This window comes from Lycium barbarum, chromosome 3, assembly GCF_019175385.1.
Source record: "Lycium barbarum isolate Lr01 chromosome 3, ASM1917538v2, whole genome shotgun sequence".
Classification (NCBI taxonomy): domain Eukaryota; kingdom Viridiplantae; phylum Streptophyta; class Magnoliopsida; order Solanales; family Solanaceae; genus Lycium; species Lycium barbarum.
The window spans coordinates 142,886,320-142,899,032 of NC_083339.1; positions in this window are offsets into that span (position 1 = coordinate 142,886,320).

Genomic DNA, 12,713 nt, shown 5'->3' on the forward strand with positions numbered 1-12,713 from the left:
GTGCACAATATCTCCTACTATAATTTCTTTTCTTTTATGGGTATATCTGATCTCTTACCTTTTTTCTTGGAGTTTTGTGTGAAGAAGTAAAGTTGATTTTTTGGAGGTACAAAAAATCCTAGATATTTAGTCAAGGATCTAGAATAGTCTAGTGTAAGATCTTGGATAATTACCTTAAAGAAAAATTTAGATATTCTAGAGTAGTGTTAGAAGATAAGGCTAACTAGATATTTTGTAGATATATCTAGATAATTCTATCTAGAACCATCCCTAGACAAGTATAAATAGGGGTGGCCTTGAGCATTTGTAATCAACCAAGTTAACCCAACACAATCCACTTCAAAGCAATTCAAGCCAATTAAAGTAAACACTTCCTTTTCCAAAGCTTTCTCTTCTTTAGTTGAATCTTCCAATCTTAGTAACGATCTTGGGCTAGCAGAAGGTCTTCCCGATTTACCGTTTCTTCTGCTATATTTCTCTATATGGTATCAGAGTCATAGCCATAGTTGGCTTCTGAGTTTTATTTCAAGATCGGGTTAGTGGTAGATTCAACTAGTTTCTCTAAATGGATTCAAGTGACCGTGCTAATGGACTGGGGATGGAGTTGTTGAATCAGTCTAATTACAAGGTATGGAAGACATGTATGGAGTCATACCTTGTGGGAGAGGATTTGTGGGATGTTGTTAATGGTAGTTACATAAGTCCTCCTATTGACGGACCGAAAAATAGCAGCGCATACAAGAAGTGGAAGCAAATTAATGCGAAGGCGGAGTTCATCCTGAAGAGGTCCATCTCTCACAACTTGTTTGATCATATTATAAGGTGTAAATCAGCTCATGAAATATGGAGGACCCTTGATCGTTTGTTCAACAAGAAGGATAAAACGCGACTACAGATCTTGGAGAATGAATTGGCTAACACAACTCAAGGTAATCTATCTATTGCTGAGTACTTTATGAAGATTATGAGTACTTTTTGAAGATTAAGAATTTATGTTCAGAGATCTCTTTATTAAACCCCGACGAGGCTATCTCTGAAGCATGAATGAGAAGAATTATCATTCGTGGTTTGAAGCCAGAATATATTACTTTTGTTACATCAATTCAAGGATGGGCTCAACTACCATCCTTGGAGGAGTTTGAGAATCTATTGTCATCACAGGAGCTACTAGCCAAACAAATGGCTAGTGTATGTTTTAAAGAAGGGGAAGGAAATGCTCTTGTAGCTGACAAGAGGAACTTCAAAGGAAAAACATTCAGAGATAGACCACACTCTCGATCTTAAAGTGTTTCCAATTCTCCAGAAAAGAAGGAGAGTCTACTAATAACTGTAAAAAGACTCTCAAATGTTATAGGTGTGGTAAAGTAGGACACATAAAAAGATATTGCCGAACAAAAGAGAGCAATATGGATCAAGTTGAGAAAGTTGCTAAACAAGAAAAAGACTGGGGAAAGTGTTTCGTAGCTGAGACTTGAGTAGTAGATGCCTTAACTTCCCTCAATTTCGAAAAAAGACTGGATCATGGATTCAGGAGATAATTCAGTCCATCACGTGGAGAAAGAACGCATTGGTGTCATCAACAAAAAGCAAGCAGATTCCAAAGACGTTCAGACTAGTGACGTGGTAGCTGCTGCCGAGGAAATCAACGAAGCAGATCCTGAAGCTGGTAATAAAATTCTGGACGTGAGGGATGTTGAAGTAGAACCTGAGCAGGCACTGTCTGAAACTATATGTAGTAATGGTGACCATTCCGGAGAAAGCATTAAGGAGTTGTAGGAGAAAGCATTGAAGGAGTTGTAGTGGAAGTTGAAGTCTCTGGTCAATCATCTGTCGTATCAGAGTCAATCACTAGCTCAGATCAAATACTGGAAGCAGATGGAGAAGCGGACGGTCAAATAAATGAAAAGGTTGACCTTGAAGGCTCAATTTCATATATAGATACAAGTAGTATGATTTTTGAAAGCTCTGAAGCTGCCAAACAGTTTATCGAGGAGTTGGAAAGGAAATCTAGTGATGGATCCTATGCTGGTATTAAGGCTTCGAAGGAAATTCGTGGTCAGATCGTCACCGACTCAGGTGCTTCTCCAGATAACACAATTGTTAAGGAGCTAAGAGAAAGGGGGAGTCTGGAAACTCTAAAATGTGAAACTCAACATGGAGATTATTCATGTGGACAAATTAATGACGAAAAATCTTCATCATTTGAAGAAGCAAAAGGAGTCAAGAAAATACTATTGAGATCTTCACAAGGCACTTCCAAAAGCTTCTATTGAGTTCTTCTACAACAAGCTCAGGGTAGTTTCCAAAAAATCACTTTAAGGGGGAGTGTGAAGAAGTAAAGTTAATTTTTTGGAGGTACAAAAAATCCTAGATATTTAGTCAATGATCTAGAATAGTCTAGTGTAGGATCTTGGATAATTATCTTAAAGAAAAATCAAGATATTCTAGAGTAGTGTTAGAAGATAAGGCTAACTACATATTTTGTAGATATATCTAGATAATTCTATCTAGAACCATCCCTAGACAAGTATAAATAGCGGTGGCCGTGAACATATGTAATCAACCAAGTTAAACCAACACAATCCACTTCAAAGCAATTCGAGCAAACACTTCCTTTTCCAAAGCTTCCTCTTCTTTAGTTGAATCTTCCAATCTTAGTAACGATCTTGGGCTAGCAAAAGGTCTTCCCGATTTACCGTTTCTTTTGCTACATTTCTCTACATTTTGGGTATGCAAAATCTGGTCAGAAAGTACAAATGATTTAGTGCAAATATGACAAAAACCCACAAACATTGCTGAGATTGCTTAATGCTTACTGTTGTTGTTTTTTTTTTTCACGAAAAGGGCCTAAAATACCCTTGAACTATAAAATTTGGGGCAAAAATACCCTCCATCCACCTTTGGAGCCTAAAATAGTCCTGGTGTTAACCTTTGGGGCCTAAAATACCTTTATTTTTAATGGACTCATTTCAAAACCCCATTAACGATTTCATTTATTACGTGGCAGCTTGTCATTGGTTAATAAAATAATTAACGTAAACTAATTAATCCCCCATTTAACCCGATCCAACTAATTAGCCCTACCCGCCCAATTAAATTCCCTTTTATCCATATCAAAAGAAACCCTCAAACCCATTCAACTAATAAGCTCGACCCTCGAACGGTGCAGATATTTGGGTGGTGATTCAACCAATACATGAAACATTGAAAGAAACAGTGTGTTTCTGTTTCATGGTTTGTTTCTTACAGTGTTTCATGGTTGTAATTTCAGCTGAAAATGACGTATTTAATTTTGCTTTAACAAGAAATCTCCTATAGTCAAATTCTGGAAAGTCTTCAAGTGTTTCAACGTAAAAGTTTATCAATTTAATTGATCCTTTTTATGTTGAGTTATTTATTGGTGAATCATGAATGTATGTGTCACGACCCAGCCCCGTGGGCCGCGACTGGCACCCTACCTGGGTACCCAGACCAAATCGCATATTCATTTCCGAGTCTAAACTTATCCCAGAATTTTACAAAAATTATATCAAACATAATTTATATCGAAAATATGTCTTAAGCGGTCATATCAAATCAAATTCACACAAAGCGGCGGAATAGGCATCGCCGGTCAAAATACAAATATATACATAAGGGCCATTTGGGGCCATCAGATCAAACAGACCGCTTTAAGACCCGAAAGCAAAATCATACAATATACACATAGGACCCTCGCCCCACAAAGATGACTACAGGCCTCTACGAATTCAAAACATAACATATGGCGAGACAGGGCCCCGCCGTACCCAAACTGTCAAATATCCAAAATATATACGGAGTAGAGGAGTCTGTACCAAGAGTGGACTCCGAATCGAATAAGAGTACTCCGAGAAAGCAAAAAGTGGAGCCTACTGCGGAGGATCACCAAGATCTGCACCTGCGGGCATAAAACGCAGCCCCCGGAGAGAGGGGGTCAGTACGGAATATGTACTGAGTATGTAAAGCACGGAGTACAGAAATATGAATCAAAATCGAAAGCAAATCAGATGTCAAAGTCTGTATCGAAATCATATACATATATATTATGCAAGTAAAATCATGCAAACGCTTAAGAACGTGGTCGCCACTCCGACGCTGGCGCCACACACAGCATAACACCAGAAGGTTTCAAATCTCCGTACATCCCTGAACATAATCATAATCATCGGTGAGCGTATCGCGTCCCGAGCCATATCACAGCATAACTCCAAACGGAACCCGGCCCTATGGCGAAGCCTTGGGAACCGTAACACAGCATACGGCCGAATTTGTCATTAGGCGCACGAATCAAAACCGGCCCGGGAACCGGCGAACGAAGTCATAATAAGGCACGAACGGAGTCGTGAGCAAACAAATGCAAATCGTCTTTCAAAATAGTGTTTCAAAACAAAGTAAATTCATAAATCATATCATATTACAAAATAGTCGAATACTTAGTCGACATAAAGTTTCATTTCGCAAAACGTTTCCAAAATGGTCCATATAATTCAAAACATAGGTTAGCGTATCGAATTGCCCAAACCTACCCCGTAGGAGGATGTTCCAAAGATCCGAAGTAGTATGTACAAATTTATTATCAAAGGTGGCCCGAAGGGCAAATCGGGCATTTTGGGGTAGCGGGCCCACCTCGAGTCGAAGTGAGGTGGCGAACGTGTTTCTACGAGCATTTATATGCCAAAGGTCATACATTATCATTCCTAGGTTACCCGACCACATTTCGATAGGTTTCGGACGAATAGTGGCATTCTAGCCAAATTGGAGCCTTTAGGCTTCAATAGAATTGAATGAATAGTAACTTTTCTGTGGATCGGGTTTCGAGGAGCAGAAATGCTCCGAAAGGTCTCCTATTCGACTGACACATTAAGATATGCCAAATGAAAGAGTGGGAGGCTTTACATACCTCACAGACGTCGTAAGCTCTTCCAAATGTCTCGTCCCGTTTCGTCAAAAATCTGCAAATGGTCAAAGTTACCAAATGAGATCCTTAGGCTTAGAAATGCCTTTAACTTCACAATTGCCTACCGAAATTTCGGCAGCACTTCCCCTATAAATCTAACATCCCCGAGGCATAGCTCGGCTCAAATTAACCAACTACAACAGCCCACACATCAACAACCAAAACAAACAACAATAACACCATTCTAGTTTCAAAGTTCGACATGATTTCTTAAGTTGGCAACTTTCCATTCAACGTTCAAAATCCCGATTCTATATTCACATAATTGTATTCATTCAACCATCCAACACTAGTCAATCACATTCCACATTCAATCTAAGTCATACACGAAATTGCACCAAAATCAATTTATTTCCATAATTCTTCAAAACATCTAAAATGCACTACGAACATTCTAACTCATGTAGTTCCATTCCGAATTCATCAACATCGATATAGATTCACATCTAAAGTCCATAACACCCAAGATATACATTGATATACATAAAGATACCGAAGGTATACGCTTTCCGATAATATTCAAAATCATTTTTCAATGCCAACTTCATTCACCAATTAATCATTTACGATATAAGGATCACAACAACACATTATACCAACTTAAACAAGATCAATTCACACCAATTTTCCCATCTATGGCTCACGGCCAAACCTACTACAAACACACACCCACACGTTTCCATTTATGTCCAAATTACGGGATTCTCGTCTACTTCCAATCCTTAACCCATTCATAGCAATTCTATAACATTAGAGGGTAAGAATTCATACCTTTCTTGAAACCCCGACTTGTCGAAAACGTCGTCCTCGTGCCAAACTAATTATACCCCGTTGAAGAGGGCCTTGAGTACTTCACAAGTATGTAAAGAACAAGATTTTTAAGCCACAACACAAGCTAGGAAAATTTTCTTTTCTTTTTCTCTATGGTTCGGCCGAACCCTCTCTCTCTTGGTGTTCTTGATTTTATGATTTTTCTCTTGAATAATACCAAGTGTTGTATTGATATATATCCAATACTAGTCATGTGCATAGCACATGACTTTAAATTAGTGGGTTTGGGCTTGGCAAGGGGCCGGCCACCCTACTAATCTTGGGCTTCAATTCTTTTTCAACTTTCTTGGCCCAATTCATAAAAGTCCCGATTTGTAATTCCCGAAACTAATTTCCGAAATTCCAAATTTACCCTCGGCCTTCCCCGAGGTCTTGACATTAATAATTCCATATCCAACATAGTCATATTCTCAAAAATTAATTTATGTCCTTCTAGCACCCGAGTCATAGTTATTTCTCGATTTCCAATTGTACGAACACACGGGGCCTAACATTCTCCCCCCCTTAGGAACATTCGTCCCCGAATGTTAAATAAATCTTATAAAGGCTCACAAGCATAACGGGAAAACCATTTTATATACAAATAGCACACATGGTCCATCCGTTCATTGGTACAACAAATACAAAAGTTTAGATTACAGGAGGCGTAGGGAATAAATGGGGAAATCTCTTCTTCATCTCATCCTCTGCCTCCCAAGTCATCTCTTCACGGTTGTTATTGCGCCACAGAACCTTGACCGAAGGCACCTCCTTAGTGCGCAATCTCCTCACCTGACGATCCAGAATAGATACCGGCTGCTCGTCATAAGATAGCTGCTCCGTCACCTGAAGATCATCTACTGGGAATATCCTTGAAGGGTCACCAATACACTTCCGCAGCATAGACACATGAAACACCGGGTGCACGGACTCCAAATCGGATGGCAAGTCTAGCTCGTAGGCGACTGCGCCAATCCTCCGAACAATCTGGTATGGCCCGATGTACCGCGGACTCAGCTTGCCCTTCCTGCCAAATCTCATAACGCCCTTCATAGGCGACACCTTCAGGAATACCCAGTCACCACTCTGAAACTCCAACGGTCGACGCCGTTTATCAGCATAAGCTTTCTGTCGACTCTGAGCAGCTAACAATCGCTCCCGAATAAGCTTCACCTTATCTACAGCCTCCTGGATCACATCTGGCCCAATCAGCTTAGTCTCGCCCACGTCAAACCAGCCAATAGGAGATCTGCACCTCCTGCCATAAAGGGCCTCATACGGGGCCATCTGAATGCTGGAGTGATAACTGTTATTGTAGGCAAACTCTATAAGCGGCAAATGATCATCCCAGCTGCCCCTGAAGTCAATAACGCAGGCCCGCAACATATCCTCGAGCGTCTGAATAGTGCGCTCGGCCTGCCCGTCGGTCTGAGGATGGAAAGCTGTACTGAGGGTCACCTGGGTCCCTAATCCCTCCTGAAATGACCTCCAAAAATTAGCTGTAAACTGAGCACCTCGGTCAGTGATAATAGATACAGGGACCCCGTGAAGTCTGACTATCTCTCTGATATATAATCTGGCATAATCCTCAGCCGAAAATGTAGTCCGGACCGGAAGGAAATGGGCTGATTTCGTCAGCCTGTCCACAATAACCCAAATAGAGTCGTACCTGCGTAGCGTACGCGGCAACCCAACAATGAAGTCCATATTAATCATCTCCCATTTCCAGGCTGGAATCTCCATCTCCTGTAACAACCCACCGGGCTTCTGATGTTCAACCTTGACTTGCTGACAGTTCGGGCATTGACTAACAAATTCAGCAATGTCTTTCTTCATGCCGTCCCACCAATACAAACACCGAAGATCCCGATACATCTTAGTGGAACCAGGATGAACAGAATACCGGGCACAATGTGCCTCGCCCATAATCTGCCGTCGTAAGCCCGCAACATCCGGTACACAGAATCTGCCGTCGTACAATAATACTCCTTCAGGCGAGATCTCAAACTGGGTCTTTGTCTTATTAAGGGCCGCATCTCTGTACTGAATCAAAATAGGATCCTCAAACTGGCGCTGCTTTACCTCCTGAATAATAGATGACTCAGCAACTGGGCGAACAGAAATCCCAGAATCTCCAGAATCTACCAAGCGGACTCCGAGGCTGGCCAGCTGATGAATATCACGAACCAGATCCCTCTTATCAGATGGAACATCAGCCAGACTGCCTACGGACTTGCGGCTAAGCGCATCAGCTACCACGTTGGCTTTCCCTGGATGGTACAGAATATCAACGTCATAATCCTTTAGTAGCTCAAGCCACCTCCGCTGCCGCAAATTTAGCTCCTTCTGCTTAAAAATATACTGGAGACTCTTGTGGTCCGTATAGATATCAACGTGGACCCCATATAAATAATGCCGCCAAATCTTCAAGGCATGAATCACCGCGGCCAACTCAAGATCATGAGTGGGATAGTTCTTCTCGTGCGGTCTGAGCTGCCGGGAAGCATAGGCTATAACTCGACCGTGCTGCATCAATACACACCCTATCCCAGTACCAGAGGCGTCACAATATACAACGTACCCATCAGACCCCTCTGGAAGAGCCAAAACTGGCGCTGTAATCAATCTCTCCTTCAGCATCTGAAAGCTGCGCTCGCAGGCATCTGCCCACTGGAATTTTGCTGCTTTCTGGGTAAGCCTCGTCAGTGGTGCTGCAATAGAAGAGAAGTCCTCCACAAACCTGCGATAATACCCAGCCAATCCCAGAAAACTGCGCACCTCAGTCGGTGTAGTAGGCCTGGGCCAATTCTGCACAGCCTCAATCTTCTGCGTATCGACCCGAATACCGTCTGCGCCGACAATATGACCCAAGAATGCCACAGAAGTCAACCAGAACTCGCATTTAGAGAATTTAGCATATAACTTATGCTGACGGAGAATGCCAAGTACCGTCCGCAAATGATCTGAATGCTCCTCGGTTGATCGCGAGTAAATCAGGATATCATCAATAAATACTATAACAAACATATCCAGGAAAGGCCGAAATACCCGGTTCATCAGATCCATAAATACTGCAGGAGCATTAGTCAGCCCGAAAGACATAACTCTGAACTCATAGTGCCCGTACCGGGTCCTGAAAGCAGTCTTCGGGATATCAGACTCCCGTACTCGCACCTGGTGATAGCCTGAGCGCAGATCTATTTTGGAAAAGTGTCTAGCACCCTGCAGCTGGTCAAACAAGTCATCAATCCGGGGAAGGGGATATTTATTCTTAATAGTCACCTTATTCAGCTGCCGGTAGTCAATACACATCCGCAACGACCCATCTTTCTTTCTAACAAACAATACCGGCGCTCCCCAGGGTGATGTGCTGGGCCTGATAAAACCCTTATCCAGCAAATCTTTCAGCTGCTCCTTCAACTCCTTCAACTCAGCTGGTGCCATCCTGTACGGAGGAATAGATATAGGCTGCGTGTCCGGCATCAACTCAATAGAAAAATCAATCTCCCGCTCCGGTGGAAGGCCAGGAAGCTCGTCAGGAAAAACATCTGGAAACTCACTGACGACCGGGACAGACTGAAGGGTAGGTACCTCCGCGGCAGTATCATGCACACGAACCAAATGATAGATATAACCCTTCTGGATCATCTTCTTAGCCTTGAGGTATGAAATAAACTTACCCCTCGGCGATGCAGTCGATCCGAACCACTCTATGACTGGTTCCCCTGGAAACTGAAAGCGGACTACCTTTTTCTGGCAGTCGACATTAGCATAACAGGAAGACAACCAGTCCATACCCATGATGACGTCAAACTCAAACATGTCTAGCTCTACCAAATCAGCCTTAGTGGTACGATCATAAATGGTCACAGAACAATCCCTATAGATCTGTCTTGCTACAATAAAATCCCCAACTGGCGTGGCTACCTCAAATGGCTCTATAGGCTCAGACACTATCCCAATCTTACTAGCAACGAGCGGGGAAATATATGATAAAGTAGAGCCAGGGTCAATCAATGCATATACAGATCTGGAGAAAACCAGTAATGTACCTGTGACGACGTTTGGCGAAGCCTCCTGATCCTGGCGGCTGGCCAAAGCATATATGCGGTTCGAGGGACCGCTAGATCCTGAAGCGCCACCGCGGCCTCGACCGCGCCCTGCCGGTGCTGGAATACCCCGCCCTCCAGGGCGTGCAACAGATGGAACAGAAGAAGAACCGGCGGCTGACCCTGTCTGCTGAGCCGCATTACCCGAACCACTGGCCAATGGGCAGTCTCTCATAAAGTGGCCCTGACCGCCACAAGTAAAACAAGCTCCCGTCGCTCGGTAACACTCCCCGGGATGAGACTTCCCGCAATGTGGACAACGGGGTCTAGGTGGTCTGGCCTGACTGGGACCCCTGGTTACCTGCGATCCTGCCACTCTGGAGCCCTGACCGGCCCCAGACGATCCCATACTGTCGAATCTCCGGCTACCTGACTGAGTACCCCGGCCGGAAGGAGGGAAATATCTATCAGACTGCTGCTGCTGCTGAGGCTGTCCGCCTCGAGAATCTGCTGAATAACCCGCGGATCTAGCCCTCTTGGGCGGCCTCCTGTCTCTATCTCTGCCAGCAGGATCAGATCTGCGACGGTCCTCCATACCCATCGCATAGGCCTGAAGCCGAGAAATATCCATGTCTGTCTGCAGTGACACGGCCATACAACTGTCTACCAAATACCGGTCCAATCCCATAACATAGCGGTGCATCCGATCGGACATATCTGCTACCACGGCCGGTGCATATCGGGCCAGAGAATCAAACTCAAGGCTATACTCGCGAACACTCCGACCCCTCTGCTGCAGACGTAAAAATCGATCAGCCCGTGCCCGCCGCAACTCTAGTGGCAAAAAGTGGCGGGTGAATGCTGTCACAAACTGATCCCAAGTGGCTGGAGGGGCACCCTCTCCCCTAGACAGCTCCCAAGTCTCATACCAGTGGGTAGCCACATCTCGAAGCCTGTGCGACGCCAGCTCAACCGACTCGGTCTCAGAAGCCCTGACTAGGTCCAGTGAGCGTCGCATCCCCCGAATAAAGTCATGGGGGTCCTCGTCGGGCTTAGACCCGAAGAACTCTGGAGGGCCACATAGCAGAAACTCCCGAACTCGCAGGCTGTCCCGCCTGTCATCATCATCATCATCCCTACGCCCGCGTCTGCGAGCCTGTCCTGCCACCAGCGTAGTCAGTAACTGCACAGCCTCCCTCAGGGTCCGATCCTCCGCCCCTGGCTGAGGAGCTGGAGCCTCAGGTGCGGGTACACGAACCTCTGGAGCTGCCGATGGCCCTACTCCAGGCTGTACTGGTGGGGGTGTAGCAGACCCCTCAGACTGTGGCACATCCTCAGGCAAATCATAAACACGAGCCCGGGTAGCTCGCTGTGCCTGGCTAGCCTCTCCAATCCTCGCCTTGCCCTTCTGGGCCGCCGTTGCCTTCTTCGGAGGCATCACTGCAAACACGAAGGCGAGTCAGATCAACATCATCCTAATAGCACAGCTCTATCGCACGATCTAAGATTACAAAGAGAGTAACGTCCTAAATGCCCTGTAGCTTCCCGTTTATAGATGTGGTGCACAACACATCGATAAACAAGACTCTACGAGACACGGCCTGTAGACATTCCAAGGACAAACCGCTCTGATACCACTTTTGTCACGACCCAGCCCCGTGGGCCGCGACTGGCACCCTACCTGGGTACCCAGACCAAATCGCATATTCATTTCCGAGTCTAAACTTATCCCAGAATTTTACAAAAATTATATCAAACATAATTTATATCGAAAATATGTCTTAAGCGGTCATATCAAATCAAATTCACACAAAGCGGCGGAATAGGCATCGCCGGTCAAAATACAAATATATACATAAGGGCCATTTGGGGCCATCAGATCAAACAGACCGCTTTAAGACCCGAAAGCAAAATCATACAATATACACATAGGACCCTCGCCCCACAAAGATGACTACAGGCCTCTACGAATTCAAAACATAACATATGGCGAGACAGGGCCCCGCCGTACCCAAACTGTCAAATATCCAAAATATATACGGAGTAGAGGAGTCTGTACCAAGAGTGGACTCCGAATCGAATAAGAGTACTCCGAGAAAGCAAAAAGTGGAGCCTACTGCGGAGGATCACCAAGATCTGCACCTGCGGGCATAAAACGCAGCCCCCGGAGAGAGGGGGTCAGTACGGAATATGTACTGAGTATGTAAAGCACGGAGTACAGAAATATGAATCAAAATCGAAAGCAAATCAGATGTCAAAGTCTGTATCGAAATCATATACATATATATTATGCAAGTAAAATCATGCAAACGCTTAAGAACGTGGTCGCCACTCCGACGCTGGCGCCACACACAGCATAACACCAGAAGGTTTCAAATCTCCGTACATCCCTGAACATAATCATAATCATCGGTGAGCGTATCGCGTCCCGAGCCATATCACAGCATAACTCCAAACGGAACCCGGCCCTATGGCGAAGCCTTGGGAACCGTAACACAGCATACGGCCGAATTTGTCATTAGGCGCACGAATCAAAACCGGCCCGGGAACCGGCGAACGAAGTCATAATAAGGCACGAACGGAGTCGTGAGCAAACAAATGCAAATCGTCTTTCAAAATAGTGTTTCAAAACAAAGTAAATTCATAAATCATATCATATTACAAAATAGTCGAATACTTAGTCGACATAAAGTTTCATTTCGCAAAACGTTTCCAAAATGGTCCATATAATTCAAAACATAGGTTAGCGTATCGAATTGCCCAAACCTACCCCGTAGGAGGATGTTCCAAAGATCCGAAGTAGTATGTACAAATTTATTATCAAAGGTGGCCCGAAGGGCAAATCGGGCATTTTGGGGTAGCGGGCCCACCTCGAG